Consider the following 27,478-nt stretch of genomic DNA (forward strand, 5'->3'; position numbering starts at 1 on the left):
AGAATAAAGAGAAGGACACCTCAGGTGGCAGAAGAGTGAGAAAAAGAGCTTGGTGGAAAGAATGGGAGGCACAGGGGACAGTAAGGAACCCAGAAGGCAGAGGACATGTGTGGGAAGTGGGGGACAAGGCTGACATGTCCCTTAGGTCCTCCCCATTAACATGAATGGCATTTGGGAAGCTTTACTAATCTATATCTAAACACTATATCCCATATCAAATCCTATTTATAATTACTGGACACCTAAGAAATCCCCAGGACAACTCGATGCCCAGTATGTACAGTAGGCACCAATGGTTGTAAAGATCTAGTTGCATGTGACAGATACACCTGGCTCAGCTATCACTGGCTGTTTGCGAGTTCCACGCTGGAAAATCATAACCTCTAGTCAGTTTGACCGGGATTCATTGGACTCCTGCTAGATGCTGGGATATAAGGACCCAAAGGTTGAGAGTAAGAAGTAAAAGTTGAGCCTGGGCTGGACCTGGGTTTGCCTGAGTCTTGGAGACCTTCCTTTCTGCAGAACCCGGGGAAATCGTGGGCTGAGGACTGAGACAGTGGATGCCTCATCTGCCCTGGCTCACTCTCTGCAGCTTCATGCACCAGTGCTGAGCTCCCCATCCTCTGCCCTGGGGCCAGGCAAAAGTCTGTGCTGTCTTGTAGATCCCCTTTCCCTTTCAGAAAGAGGGGCTTGGTGAATTCTTAGGTACACCCACAATGTTGGCCCCAGGTCTCAAGGAAATGACTTTTAAAGATAATATTTTTCTAACTTCCCCCAAATTCAGGATGCCTGGAAGCTGTTTATCTCCAGGAGAATGCTTAGAGCATTTCCACAGGATGTAAATGAAGTATTGGAGCTTGTGGAGCATGAATATGCTCTACAGGGAACCAATCCCTTGCCACCCACCAGGGCAGGAACCAAGACAGTGGACCAGAGGCCAGAGAGGCTGGAGACCCTGCCTGCTCCTGTGTAACAGGGAGGCAAGAGGCATCTCCTACCTAGCTCTGGCTATGAGGTGCTGAAAGGGAAGCCAGGACCCTAAAGGAGGCTATAGGTCTCTGTAGGCTTGTGTCTGCGGTATCTTTGGCACCACTGTTTACGCCAGCCCCACAGCAGGTTACCTTCGCATCCCACCTGGTCTGGTAGGCACCTGAGATGAGGTTTCAGGCACCTTATGTACAAACGTAACATAGTAATGACAGACACATTTATCATGTGTTCATTGTGCTCTAGGTGCTGTTGTAAATGTTTTCTGTGTGTTAACACATTTAAACCTCACAGTAACTCCAGGGGATAATTCTTATATTTGACAGAGGAGAAAACCAAGTCACAGAGAGGTATAGTATCTTTCCTGAGATCACTCAGCTAGGAATAGGCACAGACAGAAGCTGAACCAGTTGGGTTCCAGAGCCTGTACTCTTAAGGGAACACGGCCCCAGTGGGATGTGTAGGAGCCACCAGCGGCCAGAGCAGAGAGGTCAGCTGCTGACCAATCAGACTCGGAGATCCGGTTTCTCCCTGCTGGAGCCAGCTGCCCCTGCTGCTTCAAGGGAGGAGACTGCGGCCCTGTTGTGTTACCCAGGTTTGCCAGGAGGATTAGCTTCTTCCTCATGTCAAAACAAGCCAAGCAGGAAAAAAACCAACAAACAACTCATGACTTCCAGCAAAAAAGCCCTGCAGTCACTCCAGCAGGAGGGGAGACCTCAGCTGCACAGGCCCAAATATCCCTGTTAGGTGCCGCAGTCAGGTACACATTGCTGAGAAGGGCCCTGAGGACCCCTCATTTCACCAGTTAGGACACGGAGGCCTGCCCCATTATAATGCCCAGTCTCCAGGGCAGCCCACCTTCTGTGCTCCTCCCTCCTCACCCTGTGAAATTTAATAGTGTCCTTGACAACTGGTGGGAAGCCTAGAGGCCTGTGGTCTATCCCCAGTTCTGCCACAAACTACCTCTGGGACCTTGGGCAATTCCAGTTGCCCATCTATAGGAGAATAAGTTCGAATTTGAGCAGTAGTTTCCAAAAAATACATATTTTCATTGCAGTGGAACATTTTCTTCAAAGAAACTATTACTGATAGGTACAGAATACGAAACAGTTAAGAGTAGGGATATGAATTAAAAAAAAAAAAAAGGAAAAGGAGAAAAAACCCCTTTGGGCAGTCAAATGTCTCTACAAATTCTTCCGAGAGCCTGTGCTATTCTGCTCCCATGCTGTTCTGCCACACCAGCCCCTTGGGGTGCCTTTGCTGCTTCCACTCTTAGTGAGGGCTTTTCAGTCTTCAGAGCCTCCCTCGACTTCTGCCTCTTTCATGCAGCCTCTGCCTCCAGTGGTTTCTGCCCCTTCCTTGTTCCTGTTGTATTTATTGGCTATTTCAGTCGTTGGGCTCCCCATACTGCCTAGTGATGGGCTTAAAAACTTGAAGATACTTGCATGCACTCACAATATTTACATAACTGTGTATATAAATAGCATATATTTATGTATATTTACATATGTTTATGGTGTATATATGTATATGAACGTATACATGCATACACATATTTATGTGTGTGTAACACTCACACAGCCTTTAAAGAAAGATCATATCTTTATGTCCCACAGTGCCTTATACATAATAGGTCCCTAATAAAAAATTTTTTAAGGGCGGTGCCTGTAGCTCAAAGGAGTAGGACGCTGGCCCTATATACCAGAGGTGGCGGGTTGAAACCCAGCCCCGGCCAAAAACAGCAAAAAAAAAAAATTTTTTTTTCTTTTTTTTTTTTTGTTTTTATTGTTGGGGATTCATTGAGGGTACAATAAGCTAGGTTACACTGATTGCAATTGTTAGGTAAAGTCCCTCTTGCAATCGTGTCTTGCCCCCATAAAGTGTGACACACACCAAGGCCCCACCCACCTCCCTCCTTCCCTCTTTCTGCTCCCCCCCCCATAACCATAATTGTCATTAATTGTTCTCATATCAAAATTGAGTACATAGGATTCATGCTTCTCCATTCTTGTGATGCTTTGCTAAGAATAATGTCTTCCACGTCCATCCAGGTTAATACGAAGGATGTAAAGTCTCCATTTTTTTTAATGGCTGAATAGTATTCCATGGTATACATATACCACAGCTTGTTAATCCATTCCCGGGTTGGTGGGCATTTAGGCTGTTTCCACATTTTGGCGATTGTAAATTGAGCTGCAATAACCAGTCTAGTACAAGTGTCCTTATGATAAAAGGATTTCTTTCCTTCTGGGTAGATGCCCAGTAATGGGATTGCAGGATCAAATGCGAGGTCTAGGTTGAGTGCTTTGAGGTTTCTCCATACTTCCTTCCAGAAAGGTTGTACTAGTTTGCAGTCCCACCAGCAGTGTAAAAGTGTTCCCTTCTCTCCACATCCACGCCAGCATCTGCAGTTTTGAGATTTTGTGATGTGGGCCATTCTCACCTTCCTTGAGCCTAGGAGTTCAACATAGCAAGATTCTGTCTCAAAAAATAAAATAAATATTTTAATTGTGGGGATCATCTTCCATATGGAATTATTAAAGGAATTTATTTTATTCCTTCTGAATATCTTGCCCATGTCAGGAACTCAGTGGTGTTAAAGATTGCGCAATGTGGTTTGTTTTGCATTTTGGTTCTGCCATACACTACCTTTACGTCCTAGGAAATATACCTTACTTTTGTTATCTGTAAGGTGGAGATGATAATGATGCATTCCACAGGTATTCACTGAGCACCTATCATACTTCAGGCATTGTTCTAAGCTCTGAGGATTCATTAGTTTGCAAAACAGGCAGAAATCCCATCTTCGTGGAGCTTCTGTTGCAGCCAGTTTTCAGGAAGCGCCCCACAGGGTTTCTGGAAAAAGAGAAGGAGGAAAGAGTCCGTTCTAATTGGTCAGTGGTAGAACCTCAAGCTGGGTGGGGCTGGAGCAGGATAGAGGCTGCCCTGGAGGCCTATGTGGATCCCAGGCTTTTGAATTTCTCCTGTGAGATGAAGAGGAGGAGGAATGGCCACAGGGTTGGACCAAAGGGACAGGGAGCCCTTCTGTGCCTAAACCTGAAGCCCCCCCGCCCCCCTCACCACCGTATCTACAGAGGGCGGGAGGAGCAGGACCAGCTGGAGATGCCCAGTCTGAGGACTGGGTCACAGTGCCCTGTGCCTGTCTGTGAAAGGGCTGTGCCAGCATCTTCCCTCCTGTCCTCCATGGCACAGGTAAGGATTGCCTGGTACAGGTGCAGAGGCAGCCTGTCTGATAGGGGTGTGTGCAATCTCCTAGCCAGGTGGAGGCTAGTAGCCAGGCAGGAAGAGAAAGAAGAGGCCCTAGAAATTCCCCCTGCCCAGCTTGTGCCACAGACAAGAGACTGGAGCTGCTGAGCCCCCAGTAATCAGCAGTAAAGTTCCCCACTGAGTTACCTGGGGGAAACGTAGCTGTTGTGGATTTGATGTGAATTTGAGCTTCCTGTCCTGTCACACTGTGACAGCTGCTATTGCTAGTATATACATCCCCTTTTCTTTCTTAGAATGAGGGAAGACAGTTTAGGTAGTATTTTACCTACCATATGGAGCATCTCTTTAATCTGGGAAGTGCCCGCTTCCAGAATATTCTCTTCAGGAAGTAGAGAAGAAGGTACTGGGGCCAAGGCTGTGGCATCCTGGATTTGGCTGTATCCATGACTGTGGCCACCTCCGTCTGCCCTGCTGGACCTCAGAGTCCACTCCAACCTGTCTCCCAGAGATACTCAATGTCCATAAAACCTGTTCTTCACTAGGGCAACTTTGAGTAAGTTCTACTTGACCTTTGCTATGTTGCAGTTTCCATATCTGTAAAATGGGGCTGATGATAAGTATACTTACCTCTTGGGGTTATTGAAAGGATTAAATGAGCCAGTAAATAGGTCCCTAATAAAAATTTTTTAAGGGCGGTGCCTGTGGCTCAAAGGAGTAGGGCGCTGGCCCCATATATTGGGGGTGGTGGGTTCAAACCCAGCCTCGGCCAAAAACTGCAAAAAAAAAAAAAATAAAAATAGGGCTCTGCGTCTGTTATTCCTGTATTACTTGTCACATTGGTTTAGCATTGGTGGGTTTATTTGATTTGCCCTATGACCATGAACTTACTTTGGGCAGATAGATCTTAAGTATTTTTGTAGTCTTAGTACTTTCCCAGTTCCTGATATCAAAAAACCCATGCCCTCAGGATTTAGGCTAAGGTCAGGGGAAGACTTACTATATGCAGAGGGAGGCATATGGAAGGGGCAGTTAGGTGGGCTGGACAGTAGTGGGAGAATGGTGAAAACTAAGGTGGGAGGGACAGATTGGGACTAGATGCTAGAGGATGCCTAGGCTAGGCACTGGGGAGCGATGGAAGGTCTCAGAGCAGGGGGATGGACTGGCATTTCAAAATTTCAGAGAAGATACTGATGGAAGCATCTAGATGGGATGGGAGAGGAAGAAGCCTGGGCAGGGTGGCCAGTTATGAGGCTGTTGGGGATGCACGGCTAGAAGTCACAAACTGTATGGACAATAACTCCGTATCTGCGTGCCCCTCCCCACCCCATCCCACCCCCAGCTCAGACCAGCATGTTGTGACCTTGCCCGTCCAGCCCTGACTGTTCCCAGCCCTGTGCTTGTCTGCTTGCATCCTACTCACTCTGACACACCTTTCGTACGTTGCCAGGTTACTGCAGCCCTGTGCTGAGTGAGTCCTTGTGCCGCAGCTTCTACGCCACTTAATCTCCCCCTCACTCTCCAGCCTCTGTATGTGTGTGTTTTTATTATTTTCATCTTAAAGTGAGAAACAGCGAGGCTGCTGGAAGTAGGCCATGTGCTTTTATTTGCTCTTCTCACCAAGGACAGGCATGTTCCCAAGCCCTGGGAGCACAGACCTGGGGCCTTGGGGGGTTAGGGGGGTGGGAAGATTGAGACAGAATGTGGAGAAAACATAGACCGCTGCCCCTGGGAAGATGCAGCTGTGCTCGGCTGACACGTGCCAGCAGCCGGTGGCCATTTTGTTTGTGGCCGGAGACTGCAGCTAGGAACCTGCATGTCCCTGTGGGTCTGGGGCATGTTCATTTAGGATAGACACTGCTGCTTCTCAGTCGGTCGCTGTGGCTGGAAGCCTGGCATAGGCCTTCCTGGTGGGTGAAGACAGATCCTGACCATTGCGAACCTGTGTGGCAGTCAGGCCCTGCCTGTGGCACCAGGCTTACTGTCGTCCGTGTCCTATGATTCCTGGCCACAGCTGCTGTGACGTGCAGGGGCTAGGATATAAGGAAGTCGACTGCTCCTAGCGAACCTGTGTTAAGTACCTTTTGCGTACAGAGTTTTGTGTCTTGTTTCCATTATGACAGGCACATAGACAATTAACTATAGCTTCTGCTTGGGCAGTGGGGAATAATAAGAATCCCGGCCTTTATTGAGTGTTTACCACGTGTTGGGCTTCATGTTAAGTCCTTTGCATACGTTGTCTCATTTAATCTTTGCAGTAACCATGGTTATAGTTGTTATTAGCACTGTTTCATTAATACAAGATATAGGGAATTACCTTGCCCAGGGTCACACTGCTGTTGTGAGCCTTTCTGACTTCCAGGCCCCCACTCTCCATCCCAGTGCTGTTTTCTTTCACCTGAGTGGGTACCCAGAAGACATGGAGGTCCTGGGTTAAGTTATTGCTCTGCCACTTACAGGCTGAGCAATCTTGGCTGACTCTCCTACCTTTTCTCATGTGCTCATCTGTATAATGGGAAGAATAATTGTGTATACTTCATAAGGCTTCAGCAGGCAATGAAGTTAGATAATACGTCACAAAAATGCTTTTGTAAACTAGGAGGGGTTGAACGTACATTGCACTTTATTTAAATGAGTAGTAAAAGCTTATTTTAAAAATAGGTACAAAAAAGGCATATATGCATTGGGCTTTTTGTGTGTTAAAGGAGACCTCTTTGTGTGTTATCCAGCCTTTGATACCAGGGATTGTCAAGTGTGAAGAAAGGGAGTGGTTCATCAGCGACGGCAGGCGCTGGGAGGGAGTCTCTTCAGACGGACGGGATGTCATCTGTATGAGCAGCCTGGTGGCTTGGAGATGCGGCTCTGAGTTTTTGTTACCAGCTGTGACTCCATGTGTGAACTCCTGAGTTCCCACACGGAAGGTGGAGGTGATGATGGTACCTGCTTCATTGTCGTGAAGGTCCCAGTGAGCTGTGAGGCAGCATGGGGCTGAGCACCAGCCTGACGTGTGGTGAGTGCTATGAATGTTGAGGGTCAGGATGAGCAGTGTGCTGTTTGTGCAGGTAAAAAGCAAGGGGCATGCTTGTTTGGGGTCTTGGCCTTATTTGAAAGGGGACAAGGAGAAACTGTTCCTGATGGGACTGAGGGCTAAGCTCCTGGGACAGTATTGGGAAGAAGCCAGACTTGTTAACAAAAAAAAAAAAGGCTCTAAGCCAGATGGAGAGTCCACTTCTCCCGTTCCTCAGCTCCCAAAGCTAGGGGCCAGTCATGGTCAGGGTTATGGGCCCAAGCATTGACAGGTAGGTGGCCTCTGCCCACACTCCTGCAGGCCCCAGGGGAACAGCTATCTCCTAGAGGTCAGCTGGCCAGATTCCAGCCTGTGCCTGAGCAGGTTATAAATCACCAGAGGAGGGATGCATTCCACGGTGAAGCTTGGCTGTGTCATCTTGGCCAGGGAACAAAGTTTACTCAGAAAGAGTTCCTGCCATTTTTTAACTTGTGACTTGGTTCTGTGCATGTGAAAGGAAAAGGAGATGGGGAGCCTAGTTTGGGGATAGGTTTGAGAAGGAGGTTAAATGTTGGGAGCGGCTTGCCGGGACACACTGCTAGGTGTGTGTATCAACACAAGGTGACATATATCAACTCTGAGAAGTAGGTAGGAGGTGGTCAGTGAGGAGTATCTCAATATTTAATATTTCCAAAAATGAGGGGTAAACTTGATATTTCAGATGTTGAGAAGTAGGCCCCAAAGGAGTTGTGGTGTTTCCCTTGCGGTGTTTGTTGGTCCATGCACCCAGCAGATAGTTACTGGAAAGAGATGTGTTCCTACTGGAGATAGACCAGGGCCATACATTGCTGTCCAGGCTGGCGAGAAGCTTCCTAGCAGCGAGGCTGTTTTATAACTGTTCCCAAATCACGTTAGCTCTGAAAGCTATTTTAGGAACGCCTTTGGTTATGAACCATATCTTACATTTAATTTTGATTCTCTTTTCCCTCCTGTCCTGGATTAAGCAGCAGCCACAAACACTGTGTGCCTGGCTTTGTCTTAGGTGTTGAACATACTTAGAGGAATTGGGAGATTCTTGGTAAAAGCTCATTAATTAACTACAGCCGCTACCTAGAACAGCCTCTAAAGGATCTTAGGCCTCCTCTTGTGAGGTCACAACTTAATCATGTCTCAGGATGGGCCCTGAGGTGCTGTCTGGAGCACATCAGAGTCTGTGATATTCTCAGAGCTAGGCAGCAAGGTACAGGGGGTTTGTCCCCACTTTTCCTAGGATGTTGTGCATTCTTAGCGATAGTAAGAATTTCAGCCCATTACCTGCCAGAGGCATGCAAGGCTCCAACTTTCCACCTGCTCTGGAGGGCTTGGATTGTACCCCTTTGCTTATTTATTTCTCTTCTGAAGTTACTGTTATCAGGTAAGGTTGGCTTTCTGCTCTTTCCTTAGCTGAAATGTACAGTTTGTAGCCATGGGGAGCTATTAGAGTGTCTGGTCTTTGATTCTGAAGAGAGGGTGGGTTTGATAGTAGCCTTCCCACCTGTGTGATTAGGACAGCCGATGTGTGTATCCTTTGTTCTCAGCCTCCCTTGGGGTCACAGGGAAAAGGAAACTACATAATAGAGCCCTAGGGCTCAGTGTTGGGGTTGCACTGTTTTTAGCCTGGGGTGAGCTGCTCTTAGCATCCATCAGCCTGAGGGTAAGGTGATCACTGGTGTTTATGACACCACAGGTTGGGCATCCCTTTGATATTTGCTCAGGGACCCTTTCTAAAAGCTGGAGTTAGACAAGTGCATTCTTGTTTGATAAGTGTAGATCAAAGGAAGGAGAGAGTAGCAGAAACCCCAGAGGACGAGCGAGGGTAGGGAAGGGATTAGAATCAGGTGAGCCCAGTGTGTTTGTTGGGGACTTTGGGGGGGTGTCATCGTGTTGACAGGCCTAATCCAGTCCCATCAGCCAATCAACAAGTATTGATTGAGTGCTGCTAGAAGCTTAGCTTTGGGAAGACTTGCAAAAGAAATCTGAAACTTGTCAGGGCCCTGTTTTTGAAAAGTTCAGGCTCTGATTGGAGGCATCAGATGAGCCACATGAGACATGAGATGTGACAGCATATTACCAGCTCTAAATTTAACAAGAGGTTAAAGTGTTTTGGCATTCAGAGAAGGGAGAACAGTCACTGTGGTGGACATGTGGACTGCAGGATTGCCATCTCTTGCACCCAGGAAAAGATGGAGGATAAAGGTAGACCTGTTGCTTAGTCTGGAGAAGACCGTACATCTCGGGTTCTCATCCAGCATCAACAGTGTCAAAACGCTTTTTCTTTGCTGGAGTTTGGCCAGGTGGAAAGGATCCATCCAGCCGAACCCTTGGAAAAGGAGCAGGTGAGCTTTGGGATTGATTCCCAGTTAAGGAAAATTGAGCTGATTAATGGAGATAATATATGTGAAAAGGCTCAGTGTTATGGCACATAGAAATTATTCAACAAAGCCTTATCGATAGGTTCCTAAGATCAAGACTGGGAGAGTCATGAAGAAGGCACTTCAAACAAGGTGTGCGGGAGAGCCAGGTGGGCACAGAGAGCGGGACAGCCACAAGAGTGGACTAGGAAGAGAGAGGATCAAGAACTCCTGGGGAAGAAAGGTCCACGAAAGATCAGAGTCTGCCGTGCTTTGGTCTGCTCAGGCCTCTTTTGTAGGGTTATTTCAATTCTTGATTTCAATTAGGAGGGAAAATGTCAAACTAGACCAAGTACAGAGCAGGGCTGCTGACATGTGAGGAATGGTGAAAAACATGAGACTGTTTGCCCCTGACAGGGAAAGACATTGATGAGAGGGGGTTTGCTGGGCACAGTATTTAAGGGCTGTCAGGTGGTGTGGGAGTACCCTGGGGGTCAGCAGCAACAGGAAGGCAGATGTGGATGTGCAGCACTGAATTACTTCCTCCTTTTGGAGCTGTGAAAGGCATGAGGGAGGGAAGGTGAGTGGCCCTGGGAGGTGGTGAGCTCTTCCTCTGGGCTCCATAGAGTTACACATGAGCACATGACAGCCACACAGGGATGCTAATGATAAAAGCGGTGGTGATAGCTACTCCTCACCAAATACTTGCTAGGTGCCAGGCACTGTTTTTACTAAGTGTTTTACTTGTATAGACTCATTTATATTGTCACAAAAGCACCATGATGAGGTCTCATGAACGTATTAGCCCTACTTTATAAATGAGAAAATTTAGGCCAAGAGATGAAATAACTCACCCAAGATCCCACACCTTGGGCTTTAACCCAGGGTGACTCTTCGTGTCTTGGTGGGTGGAAGGTGCAGCCAGATGGTGTTGAGGGTGCCTTAAAACCCCAGGTTCTAAAGGCTCTGTCTGGCTGGTCATCCAGGCTGTTTGGGTGGGAGGCTCTCTGGGTTTGGGGCAGGAGTGATGGTTACCACTCTTGGAGTGACCTCACTGTGGATGCTGGTGCCTACTCATGAGGTCAATTAGGGGGCCCTGAGCAGGGGTGTCCCCCTGGCTGCTAGGAAAGAGCCTCTCTGGAGAAGTGGGCAGTGGCATCCCCGACTCACCTCAATTCTAAGCTCCTTCACCTCTTTGACGACTGGAGGTTCTCAGAAGCTCCAGAGAGGTTTTTCTTCATGTCAGCATCACCACGAACTTTTGGATTATGTCATCCACACACTCCCTTGCAGGTCCTCCCTACCCAGCCTTAGGTCTGCCCCATGCTAGGTGCAAGAGATGACACAGGAGGCACAGACCAATGTCCAGGTGCCTAGGCCTGCAGGAGTGGCAGGACTCACACAGTCTTGTTGAGGGGACCAGGATGGGATTGAGGAGTCAGCTGTCCTCCTCATATCCTGCCTTTCAAGTTCGCCAGCCTATGCTAACTGGGAAGTCCCTGCTGGCCAAGGGTAGAGTTCCACAGAGAGAGCCTCATGCTGTGTCTGACACACAGGAGGCCCAAACACATTTTTGAGGAATAAATCAATGTCAGTCCTTTCCAAAGGCCCACCTGCTTTCTAAATGTTTACCCGGGCTTCTGAAGGGTTTTAAGTGTTCAGAGGGAGGATGTTGGAGAGTTCTCTTCACCTCAAATTGCATATTATTGGGTGAAGCGTCTTAAGTGTAACTTTCTGTCTTGTAAGACAGAACTGTCGTTGCTGTGCTGTTTGTAGAGGAAGAAGAAAAAATAACTTGGCCTTTGGCAGTGGTTCTCAACCTTCCTAATGCTTCAGCCCTTAAATTCAGTTCCTATGGGTCATGACCCACAGGTTGAGAACCCCTGCCTTAGAGCCATGTGCCAGATCCTCGCCTGAAAATAATGCTGTCTTTTGGTCCCAGAGGGCTTCATAGAGCTGAACCCTGTAGAAGAGTGTTGTTTTAATGCCTTCTTTCAGCAAATAAAACAACCACTGCACTGCCACTCACCCCCAAAGATTCTGGTCAACAACCCCGACTCCTGCAGAGGATGGATTCAAATCCTCAAAGATTCTGTGGAGCCTTACTTTTGGTATGGTTTTGTGTTGTGAAGACAAAATGAAAATGTATCTCAAATATTGCCCCACACGATGGCATTAGTGATTATGTTTCTGACAGCCCCCAGCCGTGCCTGATGGTCCTGTTCTCTTTCTTCCTGTGTCTTAGACTCCAGGTACAGACATCCCCTCTATGGGGGAGGAGGCAGGGTGTAAATCCAAGCTCAAGTCAGAGTTGTTTGGAGAAGCCCCTGCCCCACTTATGTTCATAATCCCTGCTGTCTAGCTGTGACTCAGTTAAACCAAGCATTAGTTTGTCCTGGGACAGGAAGGAGATTCCGTTTTTAAGTCACATGGCACTAAGCACAGAGGTCAGCCCAGCTCCATGAGTCATCAGCGGCCCAGGTTCTTTGTACCCTAGAGACAGCTCCTCCTGCCCACAGGAACAGCAGTGGCATCTGAGAGCATCAGCCTGTGCCTGGGGAACATCTGGCCAAGACCCCACCAGGCCACATCTAAGCCCACAGCACAGGCTATAGGTTTCACCGTTCAGGCCTGGAGTGTGTGCTCTTCAGTCTGACTCACGTGGCCCAGCCACACTCCATCTCTCTGGAAATTATTCTCCATCTCTCTGGAAATTATTTCTATCCGTTGGCAAGGCCAGGATTTTGAGCAGCCAGCCAAGAGGTGCATGGGGTTATTCCCTGAGTCCCAAGAAGACTCTGTGCCCTTTGGGGCACTACTGGAGGCCCCATGTCCAGGAGCTGTGACCAGTGGCTAGCAGAGTGGCCATGTTCACTCGGCTCCAGCCCATTATTGGAATAGCGTGTGTCAGTCCCATAGTCAGACTGGGTTTTGCTTAAGGCTGAGTGTGAGCCCTCTGGAGTGGGAGCTGAAGTTTAATGATTAGTGGCCTAGGACAAGATAGATGTTTTGGCCTGTTTCACTTACCCAGAAGGTGATGGGAGCCAGCTTGGGCAAGACGCTTTGGAGCCTAGATATTTGGCTTGAGAGACAGACTGACTCAGTCTGCCCAGGAAAAAGCATCTATTTACAAACAGGGCATCCTGGTCATAATATCTGCCATCCCCGTTCTGACCTTCCCTGCAAACAAACATGCCCCCTCCTTATGCTGCCCTTGGGTATATTGCACATTGGAGTCATTAACAGTGTGGGGGTTCACTCCCATTTGTGCTGCAGATTCAGCACTTGAATTGGCCTCTGCTCATCTTCCTTCACCCTGCAGTTGGGGGAGTCCCGTGTTTTCGGCCAGCGGCTGCCAGACCACTTGCTGTCTGCTGCTTGGCTCCGGCTCCCCATCTGTGGTGTCCGTGTCTGCGTCTCACCTCTGCCAGGACCTACCCTCCAGCACAGGCTGTCCCCAGCCCTTGTCTCTCGATTTTCACTTGGCACCTGGCACTGCATTGTGCCCTTGGAGTGTTTGTTGTCACTACTGGGCCTTGTTTCGTTTCAGCTCAGTGACCTGGGTGTAAGGGCCATGGTCATGGGTTGGGGGAAAAACTTCTCAGTGGCTCTGGGCTGGTTCCTCTAGGAGGCTGATCAGGTGTGGTCTTGATGACTGAAGACTGAAGGTCAAGTTGTTTTCCTAAGCCATTCACGGTGCTCTTCTTTTAGGAACCTTCTCCCCATAATAGCCATCAGGCTGCTACTCTTAGTACCATTTCTGGGCCGATCCTCCTGTTGTCCACACACATTTCAGTCTTTTTGTGAATATATATATTTAGAGATTCTGTGCATTTGTTTGTTTTTGAAGTGCCCTGATAGTAGAAATTTATCTTTTCCTTACCAAGTATTAAATTTTCCAGTAATTTGTCTTTTGATCAAAACCAACCTTTTTTCTCTAAGCTCCTCATCTATCTTGGGCCTACAACCTGAACATACTTGATCTTATCAGTAGGAAGCTAGGCCTAGTTGTGCTTGGTTAGTGCTTGGACAGGAGACCTGAAAATGATTGACATTATAGGTCTTTGGAGGTGTTTGTAGGTCTTTTCTTGTACAGAGTGCAAAATCTCGTCTTCACCCTTATCCATTATCGTAATGATAGCTAGGATTAATTGAGCACTGACTTTGTGTTGGGTCTTGTGCCAAATGCATTTGAAACTCCTAATGCCCTATGCAAGAAAGCCTCTGTGAAGTATGGATGAAGCTGAAACCAGAAACTTAGAAAGGTTAAGTAAGTTGTTCAAGTTTATATATCTAGTAATGAGGCTGCTCTAGAATTCCAATTCACATCTGCCTTATTTTAGAGTCAGAGTTTTTAACCACTGGCTGTACTGTTTTTGTTTAGTGGTATGTGCTCAGTATGTTGTTGAATGGCAGAATTGCTCTAACAGTCTGGCGAGTCTCTATGGTATCACTAATAATAGCACCCCACAATTGTGGAATACTTACAGTGCTATGCTTTGTACTAAGTGACTTATATCAAATAGCCCATTTAATCTTTATGGCCCAACAAGGAAGAGTACTCCCCTTTTGCTGATTAAGAAACTGAGGCTCCGAAGGGGCAAAGTAACTTGCTTAAGGTTACACAACTGAATCATCTTGGGGAATTTGAATACAGGTTATCTCTTAAAACTATGAGTCTGTTCTCTTAATCACTGTGTTGTTTTCTAAACACAGAAAACAAAATGGTAAGACTCATTTTTACCCCAGGCCTTTCTACTTGCTTTCCCTCCCTTAGCTTGTGATGGTGCTTTCACTTTTTTTTTCCTTTTTCTGTTTATTTCTGCTCATCCTAATTTTTCTGAGAAGCCCCCAGCTTCTCAGACTATGCCTTACCCACATTGAGTTTACCTCAATGTATATGCTCTTAAACTTTATTTTTAGACACATCCTCCTGTTAAAATCACCTGGTTTATGATCAGTTATCCATAATGCAATGGTGGAACAGGGATCCAAGAAACAGACTCATACGTATCTGGACACCAGATTTATGACAGAGAGCATTGCTGGGCCATGGGGAATGGATGTTCATTTTAATGAATAGTGCTCTTCCACTGATGTCCACAGGAAAGAAATGACCATACAAAAGTAAATTCCCAAAATCTAAATGTTAAAGCAAAATAAAACTTCATATGCAGGAGAACATATAATATCTTTTTAACCTTCAGGTAGCCATACATTTCTTAAGACGCAGCACTCACTATAAAGGAAAAGATTGACATGTTGGATGACATTAAAATGAAGAATTTCTGATCATCAGGAGACATCAATAAAAGAGCAAAGGGAAGCAGAGAGGAAAGATACAGGAGATACCTATTACTGGCAAGCGGATTCATATCCAGGATATATAAATAACTTCAACAAATCTGTAAGAAAAAGAGTTCCTTCCTGCAGTTGGGCAAAAGAATGTCCTGTATGTATAATTGTAAGTTGGATCCAGTTCTTTTCCCAGTTCTAGGTTTCACCCAATTTGTCCTGGATCATTGGCACAACCTGGTGGCTGGCTTTGGGAACTGTCTGATTTGGTGGCTCTTGTCATTTTCTTCTGTGTGTGGACTGTGTGCCTCTTCACTCAGCTATTCATTCTGCCCCAAGAGGCTCCTTTTTCACCAATGCAAATGTGTCTTCCTCTTTTCCTTTGGCTTGTTAACTTTTGATCAGCTATTTTAAGAATATTTTTCTCTGGCTTCTTTTGCCCCCTCTTCCTTTTTCATTTCCCTTTTTGTACCTTCTTGTTTAGCTTATGAACTTCAGCGTTGTAACAACTGTGCTAAAATATCTCAAAGTCTTTGGGGAAGTGTAGTTGTTCTCTAGGGCTCCAGAGGCAGAGCAAAGACCTAAAGGCTCGTATTTACCTGCAGAGAGATTTTATCTCAGTCCTGTTCTGGTTGTTTGAATCCTCCAAAGGTGTAGTGGGAGTTGTTGAATCAAGTAGAAGTGAGACAGTGACTTGCTCATGAAGGACCCTGTACCTTGGGTGGGCATGTGGATTATAATAACGCTTCCCCTTCTTATCACCGACACCCTGGACGTACCCTTTGTTGACGTCTGGAGCAGCAGTTCTCAACTGGGAACATATCAGCATATCAGCATCACTTTTCTGCCCTTCTAGAACAGTGATGTGGCACGGCACACTGGTGTGCCATCAGAGGACATTCAGTAAGCTGCAAACATTTTTAAAGGTCATTAATTATTTTTGAAAGAAGTTCAAAGCACTGTTACATACTCTTTTTTTAAAACCTTTTTTTGCATCAACATAATTTAAGTGCGCTATGGAGGTTTAACTATAGGTTCAAGTGTGCTGTGAGATAAAAAAGGCTGAAAAACAATGTTCTGGAAGGTCAGATCAGGTTGCAAATATTATAACTTTAATAGCATCACAGGTACTTAAAAATAATTTCAATACATGCCTCCACCTGCAGCTCTCAGGGTGGGGTTGGTTGAGAATCATTGACCTGAAGTTTAAATTTCCCTCATTTTCCTTTAGGCTATTATTTTCCTTAAATAGCAGCATCTGTGCAGTAAAGATTATCTCTTCAGTTATAGTCTTCTTTGTGTATTTTATTAATCCCTTTTCTAGCAGTGCTTTCTCCCCCTTTTCATTGCAAATGTATCATATTTTGGACATATTACGACTAGGAGAATAATCTGGAAACTTTATAGATACGTTTTGACTTTTTAAATTTGATGGCCTGTAATCCTAGTACTCTGAGAAGCCAAGGCAGGTGGATTGCTTGAGCTCAGGAGTTTGAGAGCAACCTGAGAAAGATGAGAACCCTGTTTCTACTAAAAGTAGAAAAACTAGCCAGGCATGGTGGTGGGCATCTGTAGTCCCAGCTACTCAAGAGGCTGAGTCAAGAGGATCACTTGAGCCCAAGAGTTTGAGATTGCTGTGAGCTATGATGCCATGACACTCTACCCAGGGTATGGAGTGAGAATGTCTAAATAAATAAATAAAAATTTGACAGTGGTTAAGAAGAAATTAACATAATAAAGTTAGTTTTCTGCCTTGTCCTGAAAAAGTGGGCAACCTAGGCTCTTTGGCTCTCCATTCCCAGAGAACCCCAAGCAGGCAGAGCCGGGAGGGACTGCCCGTTGGGAGTGGCATGTTCATTTCACTTGCCACATCCCCTCCCCAGCCTGCTTCACTCCGTTATTACCTCTCAGACCCTGAAGGGATTAGAGTTGGGAACTTCCTGAAGTAGATAAAATAGGCTTTTGTGGGCTAGCCTGGAAACCCGACCAGTATGTTTATTATTTCAATATCAAAGCTGAAAGTGGATTTCAGCTTTTAAAGAGAACATTTTTACAATACCAAAATGCCAGTTTGGGAATACTTTAGAGCAGGGGTCCTCAAACTACGGCCTCGGGCCACATGAGGTGGGTGTGATTGTATTTGTTCTCATTTTGTTTTTTTTTACTTCAAAATAAGATATGTGCAGTGTGCATAGGAATTTGTTCATAGTTTTTTTTTTTTAATGTCCGGCCCTCCAACGGTCTGAGGGACAGTGAACTGGCCCCTGTTTAAAAAGTTTGAGGACCCCTGAGAGGGTCTTCAGAATGTGTATGTTTGAGGTGATGGCCTATAGTCTTACCCTTCTCCTGTGCTGTACACGGGTTTAGCACTTAGTAGGGACTTTATAAATTATTTATCTCGCAGGGTCACCAAGTGCTTGTTTTCTGCCTGCTCCCAGACAGCCAACAGAAATGCCATCTTGCTGTGGACTGGTCATGTCAGTTCCACCTGAGACCAGATTGCTGCCTGTTTACCTAGAACATTCACTCTAGATCTAGAAACCCAGGGAGAGTATAGAATCTGTCCCTTGGACAGCTCCCTGGTCTTAAGAGCACAGTTTCTCTCACTGAGTTAAGATGGCGTTCCTACAGCGTCGGCCCCAGCGAGGAGGCAGGACAGAGGTGGCAGGAAGCCTGTTTTCCTGGCCGATGCCCGCTGGACTGGAGTTTGTGGCCAGTGCAGAGTTTTTGCATTCCATACCCTGGACAAAGGCAGGTCAAAGTTCAGCTCATTCCCTTTAAAGAAGAAAAATTCTTTGTCTTTGGTATTTTGAAGTTTTGACCCAGATCAGCCAGATCTGAAGAGTTTGTTTAGTTTCTGGGGCCTGTAGCTGCTGAGAGGCTGAAGAGAGTCGGTGACGTGTTAGGCTTAAGCTGAAGCCCTGCCCTTTCAAGTTTGCACTGGCCTGGCTTCCCCAGGCCTCCAAAGGTGAGTGGAAGGAGCCGGCACCTTCTCCTCACTCCGAAGTTATCTTTACCCCTGAAATCAAACACTGCACGCAAGCACCCTGCTTGCTTCCTTGTAGGCTCGAGCATACTGGCTAAGTAAACATCCTCCCATGCTTTTGGAACTGAATTCATTTCTGCTTCCTGGTCATCCCATTTGGATTTTTCTGTTCTTAGTGCCCCGCAGAATGGAGTTAATAAAAGGAAGACCTAGAATTGGGCAGAAGCACTTAAAATGATTTTTTAAATCCTAGTAAAATTGTGAGAAGGGTGTAATGGGGTCGTGGGAAAAAAAAGATTCAGATGAAAGCAAAACGAAACAAACCCTTCCCAAACAGAGTGTTGTCATAACGCATAATGTTTTGCCAATCACAATTGGTCCATGCCACACCCATGAGATGGGGACTTATCTTGCATGGACTCAAGCTCAGCTTTGCTGTGGTTGTAGACCACGGTCCGCCTCTGTCTACAACTTCTGTGGCTGTGTGTGTCCCTCCTCTGACCCTGCCTCACTCCTGCTCCATCTCTCATGACTTACTTTCCTCTCTCACTTCCACCCACCCGTGACATCTCCATTGCCATGGCAGTAAGCAGCCACGTCATTCACTGAGTTCACAGGGTGATGGGCCAACTTTGTGCTGAGCCTACTTCCCTCTGGTTCTCCCTCCTGAAGGAGGAGGCTCCCTGGCAGAACTCAGCGCCCTTTGTTTATTTGGTCCTGGGCTCTTGGATAAATCAGGAATGTCCTGACATGAACTTAGGCATGTTTTTCTTCCATGGAGAAGGAAACTATGGCAAATGGGATTGAAGTAAGCGGAGGACCATTTCGGGGGACTTGCTTTAGTGCCATCGAGGCCACATTCTTAGTCATCAGACCAGTAAGTGACTTCTTTATTGGCATGCTCCACCTTGGAGCCCAGACGGTGTGAATTTGAAGCACTTCCCCCCCTGCTGGGAGCCTGGCACGATGCTCTGGGCTTCTTTAAAAACCTTGTAGTGCCATGCTTGTCTTCCATGTGGTCCTTCTTTCTGTTGGATGAAATCTTGGCCCAGAGTATTTGCTTCAAGAAGGCTTCTCAGGTATGGGGTAATGTGGTTGCCTGGTTTCTTACTCTCATTCATCTTCTTGGAAGTTGCTAAGTTCTTGATGTGTTATATTTTATGAGTCATCTGCCTGGGACCTGAATCTATCTCTCACTTCTGGTCAGTTCTAGGCTCATACCATGAAACTGGTTATCAGAAAGCCTTGCAGGTCTGTTTTCTTTGAGTGTAGCGGTGTGGGAGCCTGAGACTCCCTAGGTCTGTCTGAGCATGTAGAATCCAGTGGGTTAGTATCTCAGTTGGTCTTGGAAGCATTTTGGGGTCTGTAGGGAAGAAGAATGTTGGTAGCTATGTGCCTTGCTGCAGTGAAGACCTATGAGTATCCAAAAATAATCCCAATCAGTCTCCAGAGCATTGTGGGGGAACTCTCTACCCTGTCAAGAATTTCCAGGTATGTTGGACGCACGGGCATTGCCATTGTAGAGGGGGAGAGAGTAGGGAGTGGGCTGGTGGATGTGAATCTTACTTGGTTGCCCATGCTGGAGAAGAGAACCCAGCCATTGCCCACTTCAGGTCCAGGCTTGGCTGTCACTCTGTTTTGCCGCTTTTCATGTTGTCAGAAGGATCTTCTTGGGAACAAATGACTCAGCAACCTGAATCTCTGAGACCACGTGGCCTAAGTGCCTTTTGAGAAGTAATTGGATGTATCTACCTAGGCTCTAAAATTTTGAGGCCAGGAAGAATGGGGATCCAAACTGTTTCTGATTCTTCAAGCTGCAGTTCAATTTGATTTTTCAAATTCCTTCCCTGATAGAAGGATCTCATTCGTAGGGTAAGCAAGCAATGTTTTGATTACACTTTTTGTCCTTAGGAAATTCCAGGGAGAAAAAGGTTTGTAGCCAAAAAAGCAAAAAACAATAATAGAAATCAGCTATGGCTATAACCCTGGACTTGTCCATGGCAGGAAGAGTTAATGAGATGGTGGTCTCAGGGTGAGGACCACTTTTTTGTCAATGTTGGGAGAGCCTATATGGCTCATGAAAAGATGATGCAACATTTAACATGGGGCAGCCCTATCTGGGCTCTGGAGGCTGCTACTCAAAGAGTTAAGTAGTCCTGTGGCTGGGAAGCCCTCAGGGAAGGAATGAGTCTGTAGGGACTGGGACCTCTATGCCCCAGCACAGTGAGGTGCGGGAGGAGTTGGGGAACAAGCTGAAAAGCATGGTCGGGGAAACAGAGTGTAGGCCCAACTTTTTTTGCCTTGTTTGACCAGCCTTGGCACTGCCCTCCGGCTCTCCAGGGGAAAAGCTGCAGTTCTGCTCTTGCAACACAAGGAGCAGACTGGAGAATTTAGATCTGCGTCACAGAGCTCAGAGAGAGAGAGGAGAGAGAGAGTGAGAGTGAGAGAGAGAGAGAGAGAGCAAGCTCCGTCGATAGGTCTGCTAGCAACAGCCGTGCTGCAGCAGAGAGAGAGAGAGAGAAATCAAGAAACAAGTCATAGCAACACTGGGCACCAGGTTCTGCCAGCTCACTTGCCAAGCGTTCAGAGATCTGCGGGGGCCAGAGGCCTCTGGGTAGCCCAGGCTAAGGAGATGACGCGCAAGGTGGCACGGGCGGTTCCCGCGGGGAGGAGGTGGGGGGGCAAGGGTGGGAGCAAGAGGTTGCGGGGCGACAGTGAAAGGTTTGACGGGACCAAATTCTAGAACATTCGGGACTGCGGCACCTTACAACCAGACCAAGATTTCGGTCTGCACAGGCTGCGATGGGTGGTCCGACGGGCTTCAGGACTTGATGGCGTAACCCCCTTCTTCCCCCACGTATGTATTTGCTGGGATGAGGGGCGATAATCTCTGCGTATGTGGGTGCTCTGTCTTTCTCACCTTCTTTCTCGCTTTTTGCTATTTATTTCTCTGAGGGAGGGTTTTTTTCCACTTTGATTTCTTTTCTCTTAGTGTCAGCTGCTCATGCCTAACCAGGGTAGTCTCTGGCTTTCCACCTGACCTCCCAGCCTTTACCCTATTTCCTTCTAGTGGACAGACAGACTGGTTCTCCAGGTTGTTTAGGTGTCAGCGTCTGTCCATCTGTCTGTGTAGGTCTTATGTGGAAAGTAGGGAGTGAGGAGAAGTGCTGAGAGGAAGACAGAGGGATAGGTTTTTTGTTTTTGGTTTTTTCCCTCCCCCAGGGGCTACCTTATTGAAATGTTTGGCCCCGGGAATTTGGGGCTAGTGGGAAGCGGGAGGCCAGGGTGGGGTGTGGGCTGGGAGAAGTGGGGTAAAGCTGGTAGGTTTGTCACTGCGTAGTTGGAGAAAGTGGGGAATGGTGACGCAGTCACTGTTGCATCTTGTTAGAGGCTCTATGGGGACAGGTAGTGAGGCTCCCAGGGTCTGTGGGGCCAGCTGAGAGGGGTTAAGGATGAGCTGAGAAGGGAAGCTAGCATTTAGAGTTAAATGTCATCCTTTGGCGTTGGAAAGTTGTTTACCTTGCGCTCTCTGTGTCTCCATGTTGGCTCCCTTCCAGTTCACATGTGATGGCCTTCCCTGTACTGCTGCATCATTAACTAAGTGACTGAGCTGGCCTTCCATTGGCCAGGGGAGGGCTTTCACTCCAGACACTTCTTCTGATTGGTGAACAAGCTGATGGCAGGTGAAAAGCTTTTTTTGATTGGCTGAGGGCAGGGTGTCAAATCTGAATTTGCATTTCACTTGCTTAAAGGGGAGGGGGGGAGAAGCCCAGCAGCTTTCTAAAATCTCTTTAGGGGTGTGCGTAGGCTCTTGTGTCTATCCTTGCTTTTGACTGCCCAGTTGGAGCCTCTTCCTTTACCTTTTTAAAATTTTATGCAGCATAAGAAAGAAGAGCTCAGGGCTCCTCAAACTTTTTTTTGGTGGGAGGAAGGTTGGGTAGATAGGTGCGCAAGGGGTTGACCAAATTGGAAGAAAATATCTATCCTTTAATTTGGTGTTGGAAAGGGGAATTTTCCAATCAGCCACACCTCAGTGTTGCGGCAAAATAATTCTTGGCTCCCTTGGAAACACATAGACAAGGTAGGGCAGAACTGCTGCTGCTGATATTGCCACCACCCCAGGCTTCCTGCTGACTCGGGGCTACTCCCTGGGGACAAGAGATTTGCATTGACGTCCGGGGCTGTCCAGTGGCCCCCAGGAGCCAGTTGTGTGCTGAGCCCAGTGTGGGAAAGATCTACCTTCTGGAAGCTGCTGCCGTCAGGTGCTTGGTAAGGTAAGGATGGAAGACTGACGCTAAGAAATTGCTCAGAACCTGCATATTTGGTGGAATTTCCAGAGAAGTCAGTGAGGGATGGGAGATTTGGAGGTCCCAGGTTAGAAAGGTTTGTCAGTCTGGAGAATGAGGAGTCATAGTAAAAACTAGGGCAGCAGGCTATTCGCCTGTGGTTGGGGGAGGGAGGCCTGGAAAAATCAGGGTCCCAGCTCCCCATCTAGTCCTTGCGGATGTCACGTTTATGGGGAGGGGGTTTCCCAAGCCCTGCGCCATGCGCAGTGGCCCCTACCCGTGACTGCGCATCCCGAGCGCAGTGCGCACTGGGTCTCTGGCCTGGGACGAGCACCGCCCTTCTTATTACATAACCGAGGGCACGATGTGTGCCTTCTCGGCCCTTCCTTGCAACCCTACCTCCTTGCTCTCTGGGGCCCACAGAGCTGGGGAGGGTCTGACTGGGGAGCAGTGGAAAATCACACCCCCTGGGAGGGCTAGCCCTTGTCCGGTTAGTGGTAGGAGCTGGGTTTGAGGACCGAAATGGTTTACTTTTCTCACCTTGGGGCAGGGTACGCAGAACGTCCTTCTGAGTGCCCCGTACCACCTATAGGTCTCAGGGTCTCTCAGGGGATAGGGATGAGGGTAGCACCCATGTCCTCATACCTTTTCTGATTTTTGAGAGGAAGTTTCTGGAGGAGAAGATGTGACAACTGTGGGGAGTCTAGTTGGAAGGTGGTTGACAGTTCACGCCCCTTGTCACTGGCTTCCCCTTCCTGGGTGGATGTATAATCTTCTGGATTCCTTGGATTGGCTGCCATTTTGGAGGCATTTCTTCTGGTCTCCGACATGGTGGCGTTGGCTTTTCTGGTCCTGCTGTGCCAGTTCCGCAGAGTGGGCGGGGGGCGGGGGCTATGATGAGCGGGGGGGCAAAAGCTCAGCAGAGGCGGGCACAGTGGTGGCTGCCGCAGTGAAGGTGGCCCCAGGGGCAGACCTCCTAGTACTGGGTGGGGGTTCACTACCTGGGTGCAGCTTTGCCAGAGTGTGGGCATTGGGTTTCCCATCCCCTTATCAGCCTGAGGCTTAAAGCAGTTTTGGGAGAAGCTGGGTGTTTGTGGGGGAGAGTGGAGGCAGAGGTAGGCAGCTCATCGCAGACGTGTCAGACCCGGGGTTTGTGTTCCCTAAATAGGCTCTGTCTCCGGCAGCCTCCCAATGGGGACAAGGAGTGAGGTCCATGGCCTGTGAGGATTTGTTCTGATGGCCCTGCCTTTTTACGGTCTCTCTTTTCTGTTTCTCCTCCATGCCCCCTGCCGGTGCCATGCCTCCAGCTGTAGTCCTCTCGTGAGGCTCCCGGCTGCCCAGTCCTCTCTCCAGGCCCTTCTGCGTGCAGCGGCCATCTTGTCTTTCCTGCTCAGGAAGTTAAAATGGTTTCTCATCGTTCCCAGAATAAAATCCCTTCCCTTTGGCATGATGCTCGAGGCTGGCTGTAACTGGCCTTAGCTTTCCTGCACAGTCTTACCTCTCTGAGCTGCCCTAGGTAGACCACATGTGCCAACAATACCAGGCAACTGACTTTTTCTTGCTTTTTCTGCCTCTCTGCTTTCCCTGGTGGTGTTCCTTGTGCCTCCTCTTCACTGTAACCACCTGTCGCAGGCCCACCTTCTCCACGGACCTCTCCTGACTGCCCTTGAAAGAAGCTGGGTAATCACAGCCACCCCCACCCCTTCAGCCAAACTCTTGTACACGTTGTCCCTCTTTTATGGTACTTTACTTGCGTCATGGTTCTTTGTGTATAAGTCTCATGTCACAATTAGGAGCTCCAAGAGGGAGGCTAGAGAAAGGAGAAAGGAAAACAAAGATCTATTTGGAACCTCTGTTTGCCAGATACCACGTTAGGCTCTTTAATTTATTTCTTACCACAGCCCTGGAAGGAGGTCCCATGAGTGGGTAAGTGGCATGGTCCATCAGTAGAAGTCTAGGCTTCCAAAGCCTTTGCATTTTTCCTCTCTGAAGCCTCAGTGTTTGCAAGATGCCTGTTATGAAGTATACTTCCAGAATGTGTCTATTTAAGGAATTTTGTAAGTTCCTGATGTTCTGTGGGAGTTTGGATGGCTGATCTTGTATCCATGGTCTATGTCACCTAGCTAGTCCCATACCTATCTTGTTAACTTTCCCCTCTTTATAGCAAGGTTCACTCAAGATGATGGCATTTTTGTAGCTGAAATTGGTGGGTTAATAGACTTAGTTATCCTGGTTGCCTTTCTTCTGGAAGAGGAGGTTGCAGGGAGGGGGGAAATTATAGCATCGTTAGAGCAGAATAAGCTCCAGACATATTTGGACAGACCTAAGTTTGCATCTTGATGCTGCCTCGTCTCAGCTGGGTGATTTTAGACAAGTCGTATGATTTTTCTAAGTCTTCATGTCCTCAATCAATGAGATAGAGTCACCACAATTATTATATAGAAATGCCTAATATCTTGTCAGGCAAATACGTTCTCAGCAAATACTGATGTAGCTCTCTACCCCTGCCCAGTGTTTTATGGAGAACTTTAAAAGGGATCAGAGCCAGGGGCTAGAGAAGAAAATGGGAAGAAGGGAGCTTGTGTGCCCTCATGATGTCACAGGAGGGTCAGAGAGGAGGTAACTGGGCAGGACACACCTCAAGCCTGAGAGGTAGTACCTGTGCCCCCTGGAGTAAATGCCACTTTACTTCTGTGTCCGGAACGTGCCGTGGGCACGAGGCAGTAGGACTGGTGGTGGCAAAGTGAGGGTTAACTCCCAGAGAGCCTTCCTGGGAGCCCTTTGATGCCAGGTTAGTTTCCCTTCTTTCCAAATCTCAGCAGTGGCTGCCTGCTTCCTGACGCTATTGAGTCCCGTGGGAGGGGAGTTGGGCACCCTGAAGCCCCTCGTCACCAATTCTGGGGCTGCAGAGCGGAGAGTGACGACAGCCAGTTAGTCGTCAGTGGATGGCAGTGGGGACCCTGGTGACGGCTGCTTTGTTGTTTTTTTCCTCTTTGGAAGATGACTCAGTGTATCAGGAGCCGGGAGATGGAGCTCTCAGCCGAGTGGCCAGGATGTTCTGTCAACATGAAAGCAGCAAAAACAGCTTGGGGCTCTAAGCTGATCCTTAGCCTAGGGTCATTTTCAGGGAGGGTTGGGCAGAGAAGAAGGCCACTGCCCAACATCAGGATGGGGGCAACACCAGGTAACTCAGCAGGGCTCTGTGTACTCTTGAATTTTAGAGTCTAAAAGAAAAAACAAAACATAGCTGTCTGTTTTGTTCAATGAGCTTGGCAAAGCGGGTCAGTTTTTGAGCTCTTGTCACTGGTCACAAATGACAAGACATCTTCCCAGGACCAGAAAGCCCTTTGGGGTTTCTCACTATGGCTCTGTGATAGTCTGGTGGTCACTGACTGACATAAAGAGTGATTCCCTTTTTGGGGTGAGGGTGGATCTGAGTGAATACTGACATTCCTGCACTCCAGGAGCGGTGGCTGTCATGGATGTGGCTGTGGCGTCTCAGGAGTTTTCTGCTGGGCACCGTGTGATAATGGTGGATCCACGGAACGGGCTGTCAGCTCAATGCCAGCTCTTGGTTAGCCTGTGTCAGCCTTCACTCTCCTTGTTGACCCATGTCAAAGTCTCTCTTCTCCCCTTCATCTTTCTCATTTCCTTCTTATGTGGACCTAAAAGTCGTGGACCTTGAGTTCTTGACCTTTTCTTTTTTTTTTTTTTTCCTTCTTGCGCATCATCATGGCGGCTCAGGGTTCTAGGCTTTTCTTGATTGTGCAGCCTTGCGCCATAGGCGCGTGATCCCCCCCCGCCACGCCCTGCCCCGCCCCACCCGGCCGCCTTCTTGGGAGCAGGAGAGAAGATGCGCCTCCACTGCCGCAGGTTCCTGGCCAGACCATCATCCCTTTCTCTCCTCTATCCCCCTTAGCCAGAGTCAGGGGGCAGAGGAACAAACAACTGGTGTGTGGGATGAGGGGCAGCCTGGCTCCCTCTCCCCACTCGCCCGTGTACCATTGTCCAGGCTCATGCTTTCCGGGGGGATGATGCTAGCACTGACATTTGTCACTGGGCAGCTCCTCCTCCCCAAGGACCTCCTAGGATGACTCATTTGGGATCTCTGGTGGGAGTGGCTCCTGGGTCTTGGGAGCCAGAGGGGGCAGGGAGACATTGCCGAGGTCACAGCAGACAGTGACGCAGGGCAACGGATGAGAGCCAGCCATCCCCACCCAGAGTGCACAGGCAGACATAGCCCCTTTGAGTCAAGTCTTTTTGAGCCTGAGCAGAGAGCAACTTGACCTAAAAAGATTGTGTGTATGTGGTTGTTAGAACCTTTGGTATCTTGTATTTCTTTGTCCTGAGCTGCACATATGATGGATTCATGCTTCAGAAAGGTCTGTTGTCTCTATGCCTTCTCCATTCTTGCACACTCTGTCTTTGTTTTCTGAAAGAGGTGATGGGCAGGCCCTCTGGTCAGACCTTGTACCCCTTGATATTGGCCCGGGATGATGGGCCCACATCATTTTACCCAGCATTGTCTTGCTTCTGTCTTGGATGGTGGGCAATGGCTGAGGGCCTCGGTCTCGGAGCTGCATGTTAATTCCAGATGGGACCCCAGTTGGGGTCTGTGCAGTTCATGGCTTGGTTGGCTCTGTGAGATAAACTGTCTGCCTATTTCTTTCCCATAGAGAGCACTTGGGAAAGTGCAGTTCGTTCCATGAGTGAGTGACAACCTCTTGACGACTCTGGCTCAACTGAGGACGGGGCCAGTGTGCTGAAGACAGCGTCATACTGCCGGGTAGAATGGCTCACTTGCATTTATTTGGAACAAAAGAAGGCAAAGCCTGGCAGCCCTGCTTTCTGTGGTAAGTATTCGTCTGCATTCTTTTACATTCTTTTATTTCTTCAAACATCGAAAGTGGATAGATTTTTATTGAGCCCAGCCACCTGCTATGCCTTCTCTATTCTTTTCTGGCATACCCCATCCTTAGTCCTCCAGAAGAGAGAGCTAGATTGATTTTCTGATGCTACTGGAAAGCTGCAGAGAGGCTAGAATTTGGTTGTTCAGCCCCCACACATCCCCCTCACATTTGGAAGAAGTTTATTTTCCCTAAAACAGAGCCAACAGCCTGTGTCCCTCTGTATTTAATGGACTGCCAGGAAGGACCCTGTGTGCCCTTACTGTCCCCAGCCGGGAAATGAGGCTCTCCATTGGCTGGGTGGGGGAGGATGGTTTTTGCCAGCACCTAGCATGGTTCTCTGCCAAGTTCTAGCTCCACATCCCTAGGCTGGTAGGAACCTAGAGTATATATAG

The 27,478-nt window shown here is 48.0% G+C and overlaps 1 long non-coding RNA gene across 2 annotated transcripts in view; it reads left to right on the forward strand.

Annotated features, from left to right (window-relative positions):
• The window catches only part of LOC128597592 (uncharacterized), a 66,127-nt gene that overhangs the window by 24,394 nt on the left and 14,255 nt on the right, over positions 1-27,478 (forward strand). Inside the window, exon 3 of one of the 2 annotated variants that reach the window (XR_008383293.1) lies at positions 26,857-27,029. This is a non-coding gene — a long non-coding RNA (uncharacterized LOC128597592). Of the gene's footprint in view, positions 1-26,852; positions 27,030-27,478 lie in introns of both variants that reach the window. The other variant, XR_008383294.1, reaches the window with a different exon arrangement.

Source organism: Nycticebus coucang, chromosome 10, assembly GCF_027406575.1.
Source record: "Nycticebus coucang isolate mNycCou1 chromosome 10, mNycCou1.pri, whole genome shotgun sequence".
Classification (NCBI taxonomy): domain Eukaryota; kingdom Metazoa; phylum Chordata; class Mammalia; order Primates; family Lorisidae; genus Nycticebus; species Nycticebus coucang.